General features: G+C 43.9%; 1 protein-coding gene across 1 annotated transcript in view; it reads left to right on the plus strand.

Moving 5' to 3' along the window:
• The window catches only part of TCOF1 (treacle ribosome biogenesis factor 1), a gene marked incomplete in the record, with an annotated part of 159485 nt that overhangs the window by 15241 nt on the left and 124302 nt on the right, over positions 1–19942 (plus strand). The window contains 2 exon segments of the mRNA XM_077468300.1: positions 14317–14381; positions 14518–14588.

The raw sequence follows: 19942 nt of genomic DNA on the forward strand, positions 1-19942 counted from the left end.
GTTGAAGGAAAAAGTCCATTATTGTACCAAAAATAGTTATGTTTGGTAAAATGTAACAAGTCCATAGTGTACCTGGAATCCTATTTCCTGCTAGAAATAACTTGACAGCTGACAGACCTAAGTCATTTGATTATACAAGTATATAAAGAGGCAACATCTGCTGTAACTAACCGTAAATCCTCACTGTAGTTAACTTGCTGTAACAAAGAGATAGTATGCCTCGTATCTTTAAGATAAAATGGAATAGCTTTAACTATAGGCTGCAGATAGAAATCAATATATCTCCCTATATAGGGAAGTCACCAAGTCTATCCTGCTAATGGAAGTCCCGGAGGATGGTACATATCCTTATGTACCTTTTGGCAGGTAATATATAATAGGGATGCGTGGCGCAGCTGGTACAAGATACATTTGTTTTTTTTTCCTTTTTTATCTGGAATGCCCACCTGTGATCCTGTATCAATAAGGTCAGCAAGTGCTTTCTTGAATTCAGATGTGGGATTTTTTGGCAAGCGAACATAAGTTTCTGTATCGCTGAGAATCCTAGTCATCTCCAAATGGTAGGCATTTTTATCGAACAACCATGCCCCATCCGTTATCTGCTCGGCATATGGTGAGGTCCTTCTGTTCACAAAGTGATTTAAGCCCCAATTTGATATTGGGGTCATTGTATATCTTCTTTTGTGGGAACGCATTTAGATCCTTCAGGACCATATCACAAAAAATTTTAATGGATGGTGCAGTTGGACATGGTGGGTTAAAAAGAGAAGGTTTGGAAAAAACTGAATGTACCGTATGAGTGGTAACTTCAGGCAAAGATGGTCTAATAGGATTAGTGATAATGACATTCAGTTTCCATGCATATTTTTGCACATCAATAAATGTGGCGAATTTGTTTAATTGCTTTGAAGGGACATATTTAAAGCGGGGTTCCACCCTAAAGTGGAACTTCCGCTCATCGGAACCCTCCCCCCCTCCGGTGTCACAGTTGGCACCTTTCAGGAGGGGGGGGGGGGTGCAGATACCTGTCTAAGACAAGTATTTGCACCCATTTCCGGGCATAGACTCCCACGGGAGTCTATGCCTCTTCCTGTCCCGCCTCGCTGTCTGCTGGGAGACACACGGGTCCCGGAGACAGCGTGGACCATTCCTATTGCGCTGTACAACTTCCGCATGCGTAGTAGAGGCCACAACGTTTCACTTCCTGATTCCCTCACCTAGAATGGCGGCAGCAGCCAAGCGATCGGCCTCGGATGCTGACATCGCTGGATCCTGGGAGAGGTGAGTGTCCATTTATTAAGTCAGCAGCTGCAGTATTTGTAGCTGCAGGCTTTTAAATTTTTTTTTTTTTTTTTTTTTTTACAGTGAAATCCCTCTTTAAGTCCTTTATTTAAAACACATTTTTCTGCCTCTGTAAAGGTAGCTTTACTTAAATTAAAAATGCCTTCAGCTCTTATGTTGCCTTTCTTTTTCCTGTATAGGAATTACCGGTCAGCACACCACCTACGTTCCAGCTGACCGGTAATAATGTATCGCAAACATGACCCAACGTCGTTTCGTCAGCCCACATCTGATGTCTTCAGGGGTTGAGTGCTTGGATACGTCTGACTGCTTTTATATAAATTTATAACCAGTCTTGGCCAATCATATTGAATCCACAGCCATCCTTAATTATTATGCGGCCATAATCGTACATATTAGTTCTAAGATATTCATCTATCATAAAATATCTATTGATTGCCATCTAACACTTCTAAAATATAAATATAAAATCAAGTTTAAAAAACAAAAGGTACTGGCCTCTAGTGGCCGTTTTATATATTGGCATTAAGGATTAAAATAGGGGAGAACTCAAGTGGTCATTGAAGATATTACTTTCTACTATATCAAGTCAGAGTCAATAGAACAAACCCAGACTAGGCAATGGCCTCTGGTGACCTTTTGGAATATTATCAAGGGTAGGGGAGAGCTCAAGTGGTCGTTGCAAATATTGCATGATGATTCAGAATCAGAACAAACCCAGACTTTACAAAAAATCCAAAATAAAACAATTTAAATCCTAAATCGATATTGAAACCAGTGGGACTTAAAGTGTTAAGATCAAATATCTATTTGGTTTTGTTCATGGAAACAGCCTGAGTCATATTATCACCTCTACAATAATCCCCTATTCTGTCTATCCCACATTGTATTTCAATGACCACTTGCGGTCTCCCCTACCCATATCCTTTAGTAGCCAGAGGCCAGTGCCTATTCACATTAAGATCTTTACTTTGTAAGGTCTTTGTTCTATTGACTCTGAATTATATAGTATATGTTCAATGACCACTTGAGGTCTCCTCTGCTTTAATTCTTTAGTGTTAATGGGTAAAAGGAACACTTTTAGGCCAGCACTATTAACGTTATGATCTTTAATTGTAAAGTCTGGCTTTGTTCTCTTGACTTTGAATTGGTATAGTACAGTGATGGCGAACCTTGGCACCCCAGATGTTTTGGAACTACATTGGAACTACATCTGGGGTGCCAAGGTTCGCCATCACTGGTATAGTAGAATGTAGTATCTTCAATGACTACTTGAGGTCTCCCCCTATGTTAATCCTTTATTAGCAATATATAAAACGGCCACTAGAGGCTAGTACCTATGTTATGATTAACCACTTGGCGTCCACGCTATAGCCAAATGACAGCCACAATGCAGATCTGAATTTCTGGGAGGCCGTCATATAACGTCCTCTCCTTTTGTACCCTCCCCGTGCGCCCCCTACAGAACGTGCGTGCTGTGATCACCAAGTCACTGAGACTCGGGTGATCACAGATCCAAGTAAGATCCCGGCCCCTTACCACATGATCAGCTGTCAGCCAATGGCAGCTGATCACATGACCTAAACAAAAGCTCGGTAATCCCGGCGTATGTGTAAGGGACATCTGTCCCGAAGAGGAAGTAGGCACATCTGCCTCATCTGTGCCCACAATTACTGCCTGCCAGTGCCAACTATCAATGCCCACCAGTGGTGCCAATCAGTGCTACCTAGCAGTAGTGCCCATTACTGCCACCCATCAGTGCCACCTATCAATGCCCTTCAGTACCCACCTGTGCTGCCTTATCGGTGCCCATCAATGAAGGAGACAAATGACCTGTTTGCAAATTTTATAACAATTTTTTTTTTTTTTTACAAAAAAATCAGTCTTTTTACATTTTCTTAACAAAAAATAAAAACCGCAGAGGTAATCAAATACCGCCAAAAGAAAGCTCTATTTGTTGGAAAAAAAAGATAAAAATTTCAGCGTTGTATGACTGCGCAATTGTCATTCAAAGTGCATCAGCAATGAAAGCTGAAAATTGGTCTGGGCAGGAGGGGGGTTTAAGTGGCCAGTAAGCAAGTGGTTAAAGATTTTAGTTTTTTTTTTTTTTTAAACTTGATTTTACATTATATTTTGTAAGTGTTAGATGGATATAAATAGATATTTTATGATATGTATGATTATGGCTGCATCATAATTTAAAGCGGTTGTATACTTTTTTTTTTTTTTTTTAATTTTTTTTTTACTTACAGGTAAGCTTATAATAAGGCTTACCTGTAGGTAAAAAAAATCTCCTAAACCTATATGGTTTAAGAGAGATTCCCCTCGCAATGCACCGCTGACTGCGGTGGCGCATGCGCACAGGGGATTTTCGGCTGAAAGCCCAGCAGACGCCAGACTTTGCCGGAAAGAAATCTCCCGCACGCATGCGCCGGAGTGATGATATCGTGGCGCAGGAGCCGCCATACCTGGAAGACACGCAGAGGAAACATGCAGCTTCCTTGGCGTGGATTGTCGGAGATATCAGGGGCCTCGTTCTAAGGTAAGTATTTCATAATGAGCTAGTATGCGGTGCATACTAGGTCATTATGCCTTTTCCCTTGCAGATCAGAAAAAAATTTCAGCGAGTTTACTCCTGCTTTAAGGATGGCTGTGGGTTCAATAGGATTGGCCCAGGCTGGTCATGAATTTTATATAAAAGCAGTAAGACGTATCCAAGCACTCAACCCCTGAAGACATCAGATGTGGGCTGACGAAACGGCATTGGGTCATGTTTGAGATACGTTTTTTTTTTTTTGTTTTTTTTTTCTGGTCAGCTGGAACGTAGGTGGAGCGCTAACCGGCGATTCCTATACAATATATGCTGACCCTTATCTTTTTTGAGATAAGGGCAATACAACCTTCTTTTTCAATAAATTTGAATTGCTGCCCCATAAGAGCATTTTTTCCTCTCATGTACAACATCTTGGATTTTCCCATATGCCCAATTTTACTCCCTGTAATATGGATCAATTAAGTCTGGTGAGTGCATTGGGTGTCTATATGCTGGTGGAGAGGAACCTTTCCTATTGTCACTGAAGAAGTTTATTCATGTGTGGAATTTATACATGGACTTCACAGTTTATGTATTTTTATAATTCAAATGAAGATTGTTTTTGTTTTGTTCACTATGGCGATTTATATGTAATTGATATAAGAGCGGGGTTTGTTTGTTGCTTTTCATGTTTTAGGTGTTTTTACACTTTACAACACGCAGCACTTAATTGTAATTTATTTGTTTTTTGGTGTTTGATTTGCATGGGTTCGGAACCTATTCGCTCTTATATTTCCATACTGATGGCATTGGTTACAGAAGGATTTCCAAACTTCTGAATGTTCCAATGAGCACTGTTGGGGCCATAATCCGAAAGTGTAAAGAACATAATTTCACCATAAACCAGCCATGACCAGGTGCTCCTCGCAATATTTCTGACAGAGGAGTGAAAAGAATAATCAGAGTTGCCCTAGGACCACTTGTAGAGAGCTCCAGAAGGACCTGGAATTATCAGGTATGATTAATTTAAAGAAAACAATAAGTAATGCACTCGACTACCACGGCCTGTATGCACGCTCACCATGCAAGACTCCATTGCTGAAGAAAAAGCATTTTGAAGCTTGTTTAAAGGTTGCTGCACAACATTTGGACAAGCCTGTGAAGTACTGGGAGCATATAGCATGGTCACATGATATCAAAATTTAACTCTTAGGAAGGATTCCATAATACACACCATGTTTGGAGGTCAAATGTTAATGCACATGACCCCAAAAACACCCTACCAATAGTGATGTTTGGAGGTGGGAACATCATGGTGTGGGGCTGTTTTCCCCAATCGTCTTTCAGGACAGCCACCTTAGAGAGACACCGGCTCCTCCCCTCTGAGGAAACACCGCCTTCAATTTCATAATTTAAGCCTCCTCCTCCCTTCGTTCCTCAGTTATGGTGTTTCCTCCGGCGGGGAGACATCGCCAAGGAACCTTAAGGCTAAATTCGGTTGGTGAAACTGAAGCCATCCGAGCGGAGCCCTGGCCCCGTTCGGCTATCCGACCGTCCATCGGTCGGTCCAGGACAGTCCTATCAGCGGGGAGCTGAAGTGTTCGTACTGTCCATATACCCTAAACTCCGCTTGGGGAAAGCGGGAAGTTTATGGGGTCGTCCGTTCGTTCACCCGCGGGGGTTTCAACGGAACAAACAGTCCAGTCGGCTGGGGAAGCTGAATACTCGACTGACCTGTACACGCACTCCAATCTTCGCTTGGGGAAAGCAGGAAGTCTTTGGAGAGGTTCATCCTTGCGTTTCGCCCAGTGGGGTGCTGAACGAAGGCGTCCAGGGCCCCCCTGTGTACGCAGCCGGCTGGGAGCTGGAAGCCGGACCGGTAGGCGGGCGACGTCAGTTCCGGTGGGGGCGGACCCCTTCGTTCGATCCGCGTCTTCCGGTTCCGGACGCGGCACGTGAAAGGGAACCTAGCGTTCGGCTGGTGCAGCCTCTCTTTTCACAGTTGCACAGGTAGCTGTTAGAGGCGCATTCGTACCACGCTTCCTCAACGGGAGAATGTCCGAGGCAGAGGCTTCAAAAACTCCTGGAGATAATAGCACCAGCCACTCGAAGGTAAGAGGAAACCTGGGGAGGTGTTCCCTTACCTGTATCCAGTAGCTCCACTGGTGTTCCTCCTTGGTGGTACGGGGGGAAGGGTAGTGTGTCTGGGATCCTGGTGATGGTTGATCCTAGGGGGGGCACTCCCGGTGGTCCTCTATGTAGCGCTGGTGTTGCTGTTTTTTAGGCTCATGCTGCCCCTTCCTGTGTTTTGTGTCTTTCAGAAAGCCACGAGCAAGTCCCCCCATGGTTCTAAGAAGAAGTGCCCTTCATGTAGAACGTCTATGGGAGACTCTTGGTCTAAAGCTATTTGCAAACAATGTATTGAGGATTTACTTAAGGAACAGGCAGTAGAGCAGGGTGCAGATCTGGTAGCTTCTATGAAGGAACTCTCTGGTACCTTTCAGTCCTTCCAAAACTTTTTTTCCAGTTTTCAGTGGCCCCAGCCTCCGAGCACTCCTACACCAGCGCAGCAGAGTGTACCATCCAGCCCTGTGGATGTTCCTCCTGCAAGGGGAGAGAATTCAGAGGGTCCCAGGGAGGAAGCTGAGGAGGAAATTGACAGTGTCGTTTCAGACTCCCAGGGGGAGTCTGACGCAGAGATGTTGGATGGGGAATCCAGCAGAATCTCGCGGTATAAGCTTTCCCTGGAGGATGTGGATGAGCTCTTGGGAGCGATTCATACCACTTTAGGCATTCAAGAAGAAACTAAGACATTGTCACTCCATGATCGGATGTACAAGGGCATGGGGGAACAAAAGAAGCGGGTGTTCCCAGTGCATAACGTCTTGATCGATACCATCAAGAAGGAATGGCGGGATCCCGAAAGGAAACCTTTCTTTTCTGGGGCATTAAGACGTAGGTTTCCTTTTTCGGAGGAAGAGACTCTCGTCTGGAATAAATCTCCCAGACTAGACGCTGCTTTTTCCCAGGTGTCCAGACACACTGATCTATCCTTTGAGGATATGGGGGTACTGTCTAACCCTATGGATCGAAGGATGGATTACCTTCTTAAGAAGGCCTGGGATTCGTCACAGGGAAATCTTAAGCCAGCCATGGCAACCACGGTGGTGGCCCGCAACATGGAGTATTGGCTCACCCAGATTAGCGCACACATTGAAGCAGGGACAGCAAAGGAGACTATTCTATCCTCCTTTCCCATGCTTCTTAAAGGGATAGCCTACATAGCGGACGCTTCGGCGGAATCCGTGAGGATGTCGGCAAGGTCCTTGGCCCTGACCAACTCTGCCAGGAGAGCCTTATGGTTGAAGACCTGGCCTGGAGACAATGCATCCAAACTTAAACTTTGTGGAATCCCCTTTACAGGAGATCTACTGTTTGGACCAGGTCTTGAAACAGTGCTAGATCGCACAGCAGATAAAAGAAAGGCCTTTCCTGTTAAAAGGAAATTTGGGGAACCAGCCAAAAAGACTCGTCCCCAGAAAAGGGTTGTACCACCCCGTACGGTTCAGCAGAAGAAAAGTTGGGGACTCAAAAGCAAGGGCCCCGGGGGAGCAATTTTTCGCCCTCCTGAACAGCCCAAAAAATCTCAGTGACAGGGTCACGGTGGGAGGAAGATTGGGGGCCTTCCTCCCACAGTGGGAAATGATTTCCTCCAATCAGTTTGTCTTGGGGATCGTCAGAGGAGGTTACCATTTGGAGTTTTCGGAACTCCCTCCTCTGAGGTTCCTTGTCACCGAGCTGCCAAAATGCGCAGAAAAATCATCTGCCCTTCTTTCCTCTCTTCAGGAGTTGGAAGAACAGGAGGTGGTTGTACGGGTTCCAGTAGGAGAGACAAGCAGAGGCTTCTACTCTCACGTCTTCGTGATTCGCAAGCCTTCGGGAAAGTTCAGGCTCATCCTGAACCTGAAGCCCCTGAATGTCTCAGTTACCTACAGAAGGTTTCGGATGGATTCGGTTTACTCAGTAAAAGCACTCCTACCTCCGAACTGCTTCATGGCATCAATAGATCTGAAAGATGCATACCTGCATATTCCAATCGCAGAGTCCCACCAGCGCTTTCTCAGACTGGCAGTGAGAACTCCAATGGAAGTACTACACCTTCAGTTCAGAGCGCTTCCTTTCGGACTATCCTCTTCCCCCCCGAATCTTCACCAAAGTGATGGCAGAAGTTCTGGCATTTCTGCGTCTCAGGGGAATCTCGGTGATCGCATATCTCGACGATCTCCTTCTGTTTGCCCCTTCCCCAGCACAATTAATTCAGGATTTACAGGTCACAAAGAACCTGTTAGTAAGCCTGGGTTGGCTCCTGAACCTGGAGAAATCCAACTTAATCCCTTCCCAGAGGGTCACTTTCCTAGGGTACGAGTTGGACTCAACAGTACAAAGGGTCTTTCTTCCTTTGGAAAAAATTCAAAGGATAGACAGGTCTCTGTTGTTTCTTCAGGGCAACCACCAGATCTCCATAAGGAAGATTATGTCAGCGCTAGGGTTGCTGACATCCGCTCTTCCAGCGGTTCAGTGGGCAGGGTTACATTACCGCCCTCTACAATTATTTGTGCTGAAGGTTTGGGATCACAGCCAGGAATCTTTGGATTCTCTGGTTTCGATTCCAGATCAGGTAAAGAGGTCCCTCTGGTGGTGGAGGAAGGGAGCAAATTTGTCCCAAGGTCTAGAGTGGGTCATGCCAACCTCCAGGGTGGTCACGACCGATGCAAGCAGCTCAGGTTGGGGGGCACACCTAGACTCCCAATTAATACAGGGTATTTGGGAAAAGAGGGACTCGAGGAGATCCTCGAATTGGAGGGAGCTGAGGGCAGTAGATCTAGCTCTCAGAACCTTTCAGAAGGAGCTCCGAGGGAATCACGTAAGGGTAAGGTCGGACAACTCCTCGGTGGTAGCTTACATCAACAGACAGGGGGGCACCAGGAGCAAGTCCTTATGGGCCCTAGCGGAAGCCATCCTCAGATGGGCCGAAGCAAATATCCTGTCCCTTTCAGCAATCCACTTGAAGGGAGAACAAAATCAGGTGGCAGATTTTCTCAGCAGGAGAACTCTGAGAGAAGGCAATTGGGTTCTCAAGCAGGAAATATTCGAAATGATCACCCGGAGATGGGGGATTCCTGCAATAGATCTCTTTGCCGCAAGGGAAAACGCGAAGGTAGCAACGTTCTTCTCCATAAACAGGGGGGACGGGGCATTGGCGGTGGACGCACTAGCACAGAGTTGGGGTTTCTCCAGGTGCTATGCTTTCCCCCCTCCAGTGCTCATTCCAGCAGTATTAAGGAAATTTCAAGTGGAGAATACTACCCTCATTCTAATTGCACCTCACTGGCCCAGGAGGCCGTGGTTCTCGATCTTGAAGGGCCTGTCTGTAGAACCCCCCTGGATTCTCCCAGTGCAGGAGGATCTCCTGTCTCAAGGTCCGGTGTTCTGCCCTCAGGTAGGACGATGGAACCTGGCAGCGTGGCTTCTGAGGAAGAATTGCTAAAAGCCAAGGGCTTCTCAGACCGGTTGGTAGCCACTCTTCTAAACTGTAGGAAAAAGGAAACCCAGTCCATTTACTTAAAGGTATGGAAACGGTTTAACAGCTGGTGTTCAGAGGGTTCCTTCAACGTGCATAGCCCTATAGCCGTTTTAGAGTTCCTACAGGCAGGGGCGGATAAGGGGTTAGCGCTTGGAACACTAAAAGCTCAGGTTTCCGCTTTGAGCGTGTTTTTAGAGAAACATCTAGCGTCAGATCCTTGGGTCGTAAGGTTCTTCAGGGCCCTAGGTAGGCAAAGACCAGCTTCAAGCTCCCCCTTCCCGGTTTGGGATCTTTCTTTAGTTTTACAGGTTCTCACAGGGGAACCTTTTGAGCCGTTAGAATCTTGCTCATTAAAGCTGATCACTCTCAAAACGGTGTTTTTGGTGGCGATCACTACAGCAAGAAGAGTGAGTGAACTCGAAGCCCTTTCTGTCAGGGCTCCCTTTTTTCAGGTTTTTCCGGATCGTCTGGTTTTGAAGATAGATCCGGCCTTTTTGCCTAAGGTAGCCTCTAGTTTCCACAGGATGCAGGAGATTGTGCTACCTACATTTTGTTCAAATCCAGTTAGAGAACAGGAACACATGTTTCACAGACTAGATGTTAGAAGATGTGTTCTTTATTATTTAGACTGCACAAGTCAGTTCAGAAAGACTGATTCACTTTTTGTTTTATTTTCAGGGGCCAGGAAGGGTTCCAAAGCCTCTAGACGTACCATAGCTAGATGGTTAAGGTTAGCCATTGGGCAGGCATACGTGGCAGGGGGATTAGATCCTCCAGCTGGCATTAGAGCACACTCAACCAGGGCCGTGGCAACTTCTCAGGCAGAGTGGGCTGGTGCGTCTCCGGAACAGATCTGTAGAGCTGCAACATGGTCCAGTTTTTCTACGTTTGTGAGACACTATAGACTGGATCTTCTGTCAGCCAAAGACCAAGCCTTTGGTCGTAAGGTGCTACAGGCAGTAGTCCCACCCTAAGGTAATATACTCGCTTATCCTCTCTAAGGTGGCTGTCCTGAAAGACGATTGGGGAAAAATGGAATTACGTACCGGTAATGTCCTTTTCCAGGAGTCTTTCAGGACAGCACCGGTTCCCACCCAAATTGTTGCAGATCATCGGGAACTCATTACATGAGATCGTCAGGTAAGACTTAAAAAGTTTATTTGTTTGACGTGTTCTTGTGTCTCCCCAGTTTGGCCGGAGGTACTCTGGAAGAACTGAGGAACGAAGGGAGGAGGAGGCTTAAATTATGAAATTGAAGGCGGTGTTTCCTCAGAGGGGAGGAGCCGGTGTCTCTCTAAGGTGGCTGTCCTGAAAGACTCCTGGAAAAGGACATTACCGGTACGTAATTCCATTTTTTCAGCATATGGCGAACTTCATAGCATTGAAGAAAGGATGAATGGAAAAATGTACCAGAACATTCTTGATAAAAAAAAAAAAAAATCTGTTGCCATCTACCAGGATGATGATGATGAAATGAGGGTGGACATTTCAGCAAGACAATGATCCCAAACACAAAGCCAAGGAAACTCTCAATTGGTTAAAAAAAAAAAAAAAAAAGCATTCAATGGCCCAGCCAATCTCCTGACTTAAATCCAATAGAAAATCTATGGAAAGAACTAAAGATCAGAGTTCATAGAGGCCCATGGAACCTTCAAGATTTGAAGACTGTGTGGAAGAATGGGCCAAAGTCACACCTGAGCAATGCATGCGACTAATTTCTCCATACAGGAGGCGTCTTGAAGCTGGCATTACCAACAGGTTTTCGTACCAAGTATTAAAGTGGAAGTCCATGCTAAAACTAAAAATCTCGCCCTGTAAAGAAAAAAAATCAGTATACATACCTTTTTCTGCAGGCGCTCTGACCCGATCTCCAGCAGCGGAAGCTCTGCTGAGTACACTTCTGACAACGGCTGTGAAATAATTGGAGAGTGATGTCACCCATAGACTTACTATGGGGCTTCCATTGTTGGACGCGTCCTCTGCACCTGCCCACACAATGAAGCCACATCTGACAGCTCAGCGTGGGATCCTAGCTTCTGCCGCTGGAGGTCGGATCGCCTGCAGAAAAGGTATGTATACCGATTTTTTTTTTTTTTTTTTTTTTTTTTTTTTTTTTTCTTTACAGGGCTAGAGAGGTTAGTGTCAGAATGTTGGTGGCTATAGATGCAGGGATTTTAGTTTTGGCATGGACTTCCACTTTAAATAAATTTCAGTTAGTTGGTTCAATACTTTTCATGTCATTCCATTTTATTACACTTAAAGCGGAGGTCCACCCTAAAGTGGACCTTCCGCTCATCGGAACCCTCCCCCCCTCCGGTGCCACAATCGGCACCTTTCAGGGGGGAGGGGGGTGCAGTTACCTGGATAAGCCAGGTAACTGCACCCACTTCCGGGATAGCTCTCTGCGGAAAGGGACGTAACTTACGCCCCTTTCCGCAAGTGCCCGCCCCTTCCCGCAAGTGCCCCGCTGCCTGCTGGGAAACACACAGATCCCAGAGGCAGCGGGGACCGTCCTCATTGCGCAGCGCGGCTCGCGCATGCGCAGTAGGAAACCGGGAAATGAAGCCGAAAGGCTCCATTTCCTGATTCCCATACCCAAGATGGCAGCGGCAGCACTCGAGTGTCGATCTAGAGATCGGCTTCGGGTGCCGACATCGCGGGCGCGCTGGACAGGTAAGTGTCACTATTTTAAAAGTCAGCAGCTGCAGTATTTGTAGCTGCTGGCTTTAAAAAAAAAAAAAAAACGCGGAGTCCCGGTGGACTCCCTCTTTAACTTTAGTTTCTGAACTTTATTTGTTTTGGTTTCTTTGTATGGATTGCATGGGTTGTTACCTACAATTGGTGACAATTTTAATGTCACTAGCACCTTTAGAAATATATTTACCTAACAAAATGGTAAAGTGTTCAATACCTATTTTACCCGCTGTATATATTGACAGGTCAATGCACTAGATACTGCTGTAGATGAGGAAAGGATGGAGACAGAAGTAGGCATATGCAGACCATTCACAGAACCCTCACTGTGTTCCAATTTGTCATGGGGGAAGATGTGATGCTTTTAGGTGACACCCCTATTGCTGAGTATTAGCAGTGCCTAGCTCTGCATTATGACAAAAGTCAAGTCAGAGATGTCTGTGTTTCCCTCTACTTATGGCATTTTATACTCCTAACATGTTAAATCTTACCCATGTTGTACATTAAATATTCCCGACCCTTGCGTTGTAAATGCCATGTGACGTGTTACATAGTCCTGATCACTGCACTGTAGATATGTTTTTGCTGTGTGGTACATTACATACTCTTGACAGCAGTAATTTGTAAGCTGTGCTGTACATTACACTCTCCTTGCCAACATGTTTTTTGTTCAGCAGTTGCTGGTTGCTAGTAGTTCCTAACAATTTTACAGCCTAACTTCAGGCACCTTACATAGTTACATAGTTAGGTTGAATAAGACACCAGTCCATCCAGTTCAACCTGAGTGAGTGTCTGCAATTGTCCCTATCCCTGTACATTGCACACTCACATCGGTCCTTACCCTCAAGGAGCCCACAATCCAAGGTCCCCATTCTTATACTAGGGAGAATTTTGGACAGAAGCCAATTAACCTACCTGCATATCTTTGGAGTGTGGGAGGACCCACGCAGGCACAGGGAGAACATGCAAACTCCAGGCAGGTAGTGTCGTGGTTGGGATTTGAACCAGCGACCCTTCTTACTGCTAGGTGAGAGTGCTAACCACTACACCACTGTGCCGCCCAAAACCTTGCCAGTTTGTATATAGCTAGGCACAATGTCATCACAGACTGGGCTTTTTGAATGGCAGAGGCACAGCATCAGAACTCTGCCTCTGCCTCTGTCTCTGTAAGAATGCCGACATTTTGGTTAATTTCATGCTCCCTACTTTGTGGGAACAGTTTGGGGGTGGCCCTTCCTGTTTCAACATGACTGCGCACCAGTGCACAAAGAGGTCCATAAAGACATGAATGTGTGACTTTTGGGGTGGAGTAACTTGACTGTGCTGCACAGAGTCCTGACGTCAACCTAAAAAAACACCTTTGGGATAAATTCGAGCAGAGACAGCGAGCCAGGCCTTCTCGTCCACATCAGTGCCTGACCTCACAAATCCGCTTCTGGAAGAATGGTCAAATATACCCATAGACACTCCTAAACCTTGTGGACAGTCTTCCCAGAAGAGTTGAAGCTGTTGTAGCTACAAAGGGTGGGCCAACTCGATATTGTACCCTATGGTCTAAGACTGGGATGCCATTAAAGTTCGTGTGTGTAAAGGCAGGCGTCCCAGTACTATTGACCATATAGTGTATGTTATGGATATTGCCGTGAGGCAAGAGAGGGGTGTTCAGTAGTCTTGTCCTAGGGGTATCCCTCTAGGACCGGAAATGTCACTAGCAGGATCATTGGAGGAAAATAGAAGGGGGGGGAGGCTGAATAAAGAAAATGAATGCAGCAATCACATCCAAGCACTAGTAAACTGCAATACTGTATATTATATTGTCATTTTAGATATACTGCAAAGTAGCTGGCTGAATATTCATTTAGCATTTGATTACTTTTGACATGGCAAAAATATTCTTGGCATATCTCACTTAGCATTTTAATGTAGGCTGGGTTATTGTGCAAAGCAGCGAGAAGCATTTCATAGCTCAGGGGAAATATTCCACATGAACACACAAAATAAATGTCGGTAATCGTTCGAGAATGTAGGACAGGAACTAGATGGAACATTAGAGACGATCAGAATAAGTCCTTTATTTCAGGAAAAAAGTCTCATTTAGCTGTGAACACCTTGCATGTGGGGAAAGTGATCATCTAATGTTTAGAATGAGATTTGGATATACAAGATTTTCTCATAGTAACTCTGCGGCTTTTATATTCTCCAGGAAATCGAAGAAAAAAAAGAAAACAAAAAAAAAGCAAGAAGCAAAGCGTAACAAACAGGATCATGGTAAGACGGCCATTTTCAGAGAAGACAAATTGCAATTGCATGCTAAGAATTTGTGTTCTGAATCTAATGGCTTTTTATTTGTTTACCATATTTTCCTTTTTTAATATTTATTTTTATTTATTTATTTCCTTTCAAGATTCCAAAAAGACTGAACGCCTTGATCTCGCATTGCAATCAAAAAAGAGTTCAGGCACAAAGGCAAAAAAGGTGCGTGTTTTATTTTTAAAGGGAGTGTGTATTGGTTTTGGACGTAGGTTTCTATTATTTACCCTAGTCCAGATTAAAAAAAATTAAGTGGTATAAATAACGAAACTGCTTTTTTAATAATCACATTTTTAATGGCAGACCGCAAGTCTCCTATGCAGTTTGCCCCTTTTTTAACCACCTGTGTAAAAAGCTGGTTGTTTACACTTAATAGCTCAAACCATCATTTACACACACATGAATAAGACCGACTTGTAACCCCTCCTTTATTGGGCAGCCCTTTCTATTGCCTTTTACACACATTCAGATGATTGTCAGTTTTTTTTTATTTTTATTTTTTTACTCATTTTTTTTTTCTCTTCATGCTATCTGATATCGAAAATGAAAAAGTTACGGAAATTCTCATACAACCGAATAAAAAGTCAGAAGTGATTTATTATTAGATGAAAACTGCACTGATTAAACTAAAATAGTACAGTAACACGGTACCATTGTGCTTGTCCCTTCGGATCATTTCGTATGAACTGGTGATCGGCTCTTGAAAGATCTGTATGAACGATCAGATTATCATATGATCAATTCGAAAGCTGTATTATCCGTACGATTTTCTGATTGTGTGTACGATGCTAAAGGTTGCAGTGAGCGAGAGCTATTTTCAGCCAGACTTGGCCGGTCTCAGCGGCTTTTGGCTTTCTGAAAGCCGCCAAGAATGCCCGCAAATAGCCGAGAACGCCCGAAGATAGCTGAAAACAGCCAAGTGCGGCCAAAAATTCCCCCAGAAGCTGCAGAAAGGGTTACAAATAGTGGGGGATCGGCATATAACTTGCACCCCCCCCCCCCCCCCGATTTCCCCCTGACTTTGGGGGGGGGGAAATTGCGTGTTATAGGCCGATAAATACGGTAGGTTATAAAATATAATTGAGATAAAAAAAAAAATCCTATTTTAAACTTTTATAGAGATAATGAGTAATGATTTTGGTTAGTTTTGCTTTAAGGTATATGCTGTTGAGCTTTGTATTTATGGCTTATTGCTGTAATTAACGGTGTTCTGATGACTTATGCATAGATGATGATGTCCACGTGTTAAAGTGGTAGTAAACTGAAGTTAAAGAGGGGAAAAAAAATCCCCTGCAAGGCAATGTCATAATGTGCTATGAGAGACTTGCCTTAAAACGAATCCCTCCAGCATTGCGCTTTCACCTGAGACGGCTTCTATCTTCACCCGGTCTTCCTTTGGGGTTCGTGGCCAGGGGCGCAATGCCGTTACGGCCGCAGTTTTACGGAACGGGCTCTGAAGGTCCTGTATTGTATGCCAGGCCTTCTGAGCGCTTGCGCCGGTGATGTCACTTTATGCGCTTTGAATATTTCCTAAACAGTGCACATTTAGGAGATATTCATAGTACCTACAGATGAGCCCTATTATAGGTAAAAGATGAGAAGGTGGGTTTACTACCACTTTATTGAAGGGAGTAGGGCTGCAACTATTTTCATAATTGATTAGTTGGCCAATTTTATTGTTTCGATTAATTGGATAATACCCTTAAAAGTGTGGTGTATAATTTAGTTAAAATGTAAAGTTTAAAATAAAAGGCAATTTACTGTTAAATCTCTATGCAGTGGTAAATGTATGTAACCAACTGTGTGGTTCGGGAGCAAAAGCTCTAAACCATTCTGAGAATAAGACAGAAGAGATATCATCAGACTTGGATCAAATTTTTTTTTATTTAAAGACTGTTTTGTGGATTTTTAGACAACTGTAATATATTATGTATGACAGACTCCTTGTCATAGGCAGGCGGCTTGTTAAAAGCTCCCTGCTTCCTGCCAAGCATCTGCTGTCGCTTATACTGGCCGCACAAAAACAATTTCATTTTAAGAACGTTCGTTGATTTTCTTATTGTTAGTGGGGTCAAATTGACTTTTGTTTTCACCACAGTGACAGGAAAATTGCAAGGAGCAGAGTAGAAAATGTTTTAGTCAAAGGAATTCCTCACTGAGTCTTCTGGCTCCTCCTGCCTTCAGAGTGCCCCAATAGCGAGCTGCAAAGTATAGTACAGAGTGCCCCTATAGCAAAGTAAAAAAAAAAAAAAATCTTCTGGCTTTAGAACCACTCACTTCCTGCCCAGGACTACATGTCCCATGAGGCATAGCTCCTCACACATTCAAAAGATCTCAGGCACTTACTGACATGTGCGGACGGTGTACTGTTTCAATTCTGACGCTTCTGGCTCCTCCTGCCTTCAGAGTGCCCCAATAGTGAGCTGCAAAGTATAGTACAGAGTGCCCCTATAGCAAAGTAAAAAAAAAAAAAATCTTCTGGCTTTAGAACCACTCACTTTGTGCCCAGGACTACATGTCCCCTGAGGCATAGCTCCTCACACATTCAAAAGTTCTCAGGGACTTACTGACATGTACGGACGGTGTACTGTTTCAATTCTGATTTTATTGAGAATTTTAAGAAATTTACATAACAAACAAAAAACACATTATCCACGTGCTATAGGTAATAATAAAGAACATAAACATATGCTAACACAATACCGGAGTCCCTAGAAAGAAGAGAGAAAAAAAAAAAGGTGATACTCCAAACCAGTGATAGAGAACCCCGGCCCCACACCCCCATCGACGCCCCCACGCTCTGCAGTGTAGTTGGGCATTAAGGGAAGTGCAGCCAAAACACCAGAACATCCAGAGGGCCATGGTCCGCCACCACTGCCCTAGATCACCCACATCCTTAAACCCTAATTAGAATATGCCTGCCTTATCTTCTTTCGTTCAATTAGACAAGACAAAATATATAAATTCCTACTTCCTGTCTTCAGCTCCCTCAGTAGTGTTAGATATATCACACAAAACACACACACACATACAACAAAAAAATTTATAGATAAAGAAAAAAGAAAATAAATAGAACTACCAGAAATGGCTACTCAAGCCAGAATCTCCTCACTCAACCCGACTGCACCAGTTTCATATCCTACCTCCAACCTCTAATCAGATTCTGTAGTTCATGGGAGCACCCTCCAAGGCAGCCAGATTTGACAACATTGTTCATAAGTGTCCATCTTCTGTGACAGAAGAGTCTCCATCCTTTCAATATAATCCATCTCTGAAACCCACTCAATCAATGATGGGGCATGCGCCGACCACCAGTGGTGCGGTAAAACCTGGCTGCTGTCAACCAGTATCTCAAAAGGCCTTTTTTTAATGCTTTTATAGGAGCCGAGTAGGATGGATAGCAAAGTAATTTGTGGCATGTTGGCAATAGTTACCCCAGTTACACGAGTGTGAAGCTGGAGTGTTATATCCCCAAAATTATGTACAGAGGGGCATTCCCACCAAATATGCAATAATGAACCTTTGGCAGGATGACAACACCAACACCAGGTCTGAGGCATTTGGATATATGCGGTGAAGCAACGTTGGACATCTATATCCTTGAGAGATAAGCTTAAAATTTGTCTCTTGTGCCTTGGTTGCTAACGACTTACAATGTGTAAGGGTAAACGCTTTTTTTTTTTTTCTGGTTTAATTTGAACATTCAAGTCTATGTGCCACTTATTTGTAAACTCCGGGAGACTTGGATGGAGTCGAACAATAAGAACCCTATACGCTGCAGACAAATGTTCTGGTACAGTTTCTTGTAGCAGAAGAGACTCAAAGGTATCTGGCTCTCTATTAAACAATCTATGGAAGGGAAAAAAGAAAGTATGTTAATTTATGATATTCCAGCCATTAATTGACTGCTGCTGTATAGGGATCAAATTTGATAGCCATGGAAGATGTCCCTGACAAAGATTTTGAGATATTTGACGATTTGACTCCTTACTCCATATCAAAAAATGTCAACGTGCCATTGCCGGAGGAAACCCTGGGTCACCAAACAAGGGTGTCATTATTCCCACTTTCGTGGAGAGTCCTAATTGGGTTTGCATTCTATCCCAGGTACGCTATAAATGTGCTGTAAGAAAAGGCAAAGAGGAAAATGGCCTGGGGCAGAGATATCTAGCCAGGGAAGCACCTGGAGTTCAAAGGGGGCAATTGACTGTTCTATGTGTACCCATTGTTTAAGATGCGAATGATGGAACCGGTTTACTAGTCTAGCTAATACCGCTGCAACGTGGTAGTAATATAGGTCAGATGCCCCTACACCCCCTTTAGCTTTAGGGAGAGATAAAATTCTCCTTGGCAATCTAGGTCTATTGCATCCCCAGATAAACCTTGTAAAGGCAGATTGTAGAGAAGTAAAAGAACGGGGGGCCACTATAGGTATAGTTTGATAAAGATAGAGAGAGCGTGGTACTATGTCCATTTTTTAAAAATATTAATCCTCACAAACCATGGGTAGTGGGCACGATCATACTTTTTAAGATCTTGTATTGTACACTGCATAAGAGGATAATACATTTCTGTATATAGCTTAATAAGATCGTGTGGAATTTTTATGCCTAAATATTTAAGTTTTGAAGTACAAATCTTAAATGGGAAATTATCCCTAAGAGCCTTAACTTGATGTCGTGACAAAGATACATCGAAAATTTCTGATTTGGACAAATTTACCTTAAAATTGCTTAGGGCTCATAACGACGTAAAGTAGCAAATCGTCAGCAAATACTGCCAACTTCACCACCTGCCCGTCCAATGGTATGCCTGTAATAAAAACTAGAACGAACAGGAGGGGAGAGAGCGGACAACCCTGACTCCTACCATTTTGAATAGGAAAGTTAGGAGATAACGATTGATCCGTATTCTTGCTCTTGGCTTAGTATAAAGTGCCATAATTTTCCATAGCAGGACTGGTCCTAGTCCTATTTGAATCAAAGTTTGTTCCAGAAACTGCCACCCAACACGGTCAAATGCTTTCTCTGCATCGACAAAGAAGGCAAGCTGGTATTTTTGCTGACTATGATCAATGAGTAAAAGGGATTTAAACGTGTTACACAAACCCAACTTGATCTGTAGGTACCAGATTTGCAATATGGGATTGAAGACGTGAGGCAATCAATTTAGCATATTTCTTGATATCTACACCAATTAAAGATATAGGACAGTAGCTGGAGCACAACTTTAAATCCTTAACAGGTTTAGGAAGCAAAGTGATGTGCGCCTCTAGTGTCTGGGGTGCAAACCCATTAATATCAGATATGCTATTAAACACCTGAAGCATGAACGGTGTAATAGAATCCTTATAGATCTTATAGAATTTCGATGTAAAACCATTGGGACCGGGGCTTTTACCCGATGGTGTATTAGTGATTACTTCCAAGGAAGTTTGCCTTTAAAAGACATTCAAACCCCTTTGTGTCAACTTGTGTGCATGTTATCGAGCCAAAATCACAAGGGTATATAAACTTTTT

The sequence above is a fragment of the Lithobates pipiens genome, unplaced genomic scaffold (assembly GCF_037356315.1).
Source record: "Lithobates pipiens isolate NorthernLeopardFrog02 unplaced genomic scaffold, aLitPip1_a1.2 Scaffold_8, whole genome shotgun sequence".
In the NCBI taxonomy this organism is placed as follows: Eukaryota; Metazoa; Chordata; class Amphibia; order Anura; family Ranidae; genus Lithobates; species Lithobates pipiens.